Genomic DNA, 1,565 nt, shown 5'->3' with positions numbered 1-1,565 from the left:
GAGGGAGAGAGAGAGAGAGAGTGAGAGAGAGAGAGAGAGAGAGAGAGAGAGAGAGAGGAATCATAATCAACAGTAAAACCACAACGAGTCACGAAACACATTCAGCTTCGGTAACATTCTGTTTGAAACACATCGGATATGAAATCCTATAACATCCTGTGACTAGATGCTTTATTCCTGTAGCTGTAACAAGCGATTCATCATAAAGAGGCAATAAACACGAGAAGTGCTAGTAATGCAAAGTTCCAGACATCTTTTAGAACAGTACGAGCTAGAACAGCGAGGGACTGGTTAACCAGCATTAAACACCTGTGTGAACTACTGCATGATTTTAGAAATGCTGCATTACTTAAACAGCAGCCAGTTTGGTAACACTTTACAATAAGGTTAAAGGTGTTAATTACATTAGTTAACTTGAACTAACCATGTAAAACACTTCTAAATAATTTATTAATCTTAATCAATGTTAATTTCAACATTTACTAATACATTATTAAAATCAAAAGATGTATCTGTTTATATTATTTAATGGACCTAACACGAACTAACAATAAACAGTTGTATTTTTATGAACTATTATGTGACTCTGGAACACAAAACCGGTCACTTTTTTAAAAATACATGAGCTGGATAAATAATCTTTCTGTTGATGTATGGTTTGTTAGGATCGAACAATATTTGAAAATCTGGAATCTGAGGGTGCAAAAAAATCTAAATATTGAGAAAATCATCTTTAAAGTTGTTCAAATGAAGTTCTTAGCAATGCATATTACTAATCAAACATTAAGCTTTGATATATTTACGGTAGGAAACATACAAAATATCTTCATGGAACATGATCTTTACTTAATATCCTAATGATTTTTGGCATAAAAGAGAAATGTATAATTGTGACCCATACAATGTATTGTTGGCTATTGCTACAAATATCCCCCAGCGACTCAACACTGCTTTTGTGCTGCAGAGTCACATATATTTTATGTTTGGTACAGCAAATTGGTCAACTAACTGTTGTTTTTAATTGTGCTTTATGGTATAAATTGCTTTGCCTTGCTCATCTTTTGTGAATGCTAGTTAATGCATTAACTAACGTTACGTAATGAGATCTTATTGTAAAGTGTTACTAACATGTAGATGACATCAGCTGAAAATGCAAGTCATTTGAAAGGTGAAGCAAGTTATTAAATTATGCTGAAAGATTCTGAGGACATTCGTGGTTCTTTATAATAACGCCACTGATGAATCCTTCACGCTATAGAACATGCATTAAAACAGTACACAGTACTTTGAGCTCTGTGTTTGGACGACTCTCCGGTTTGATACGTTTGCTGATGGTGCTCGAGCAGCAGAAGCACATCTGAGCACAGAGGAGAGAGACGAGAAGAGCTCAGAGACGCAGCATCTCTCGCTCAGACTCAGGGATTCTACCGGACACAGACTGACCAATCACAGCGCAGCACGAGGCTGCCTCCGAATCAGCAGAAATGAGTCGAGGAGGACGAGCCTCCAGCAGATGTCATGAGGATCGTCACACACACACACACACTCACTCACTCACTCACTCA

The 1,565-nt window shown here is 36.9% G+C and overlaps 1 protein-coding gene across 1 annotated transcript in view; it reads right to left on the bottom strand.

Annotated features, from left to right (window-relative positions):
* The window catches only part of LOC107573434 (growth arrest-specific protein 6-like), a 35,250-nt gene that overhangs the window by 26,176 nt on the left and 7,509 nt on the right, over positions 1–1,565 (bottom strand). The gene's annotated exons all lie outside the window — the stretch shown is intronic.

This window comes from Sinocyclocheilus grahami, unplaced genomic scaffold (genome assembly GCF_001515645.1).
Source record: "Sinocyclocheilus grahami isolate Dianchi unplaced genomic scaffold, SAMN03320097.WGS_v1.1 scaffold1943.1, whole genome shotgun sequence".
In the NCBI taxonomy this organism is placed as follows: domain Eukaryota; kingdom Metazoa; phylum Chordata; class Actinopteri; order Cypriniformes; family Cyprinidae; genus Sinocyclocheilus; species Sinocyclocheilus grahami.
The sequence above is the reverse complement of the archived record's forward strand: the minus strand, read 5'-3'. Positions and strand labels throughout refer to the sequence as shown.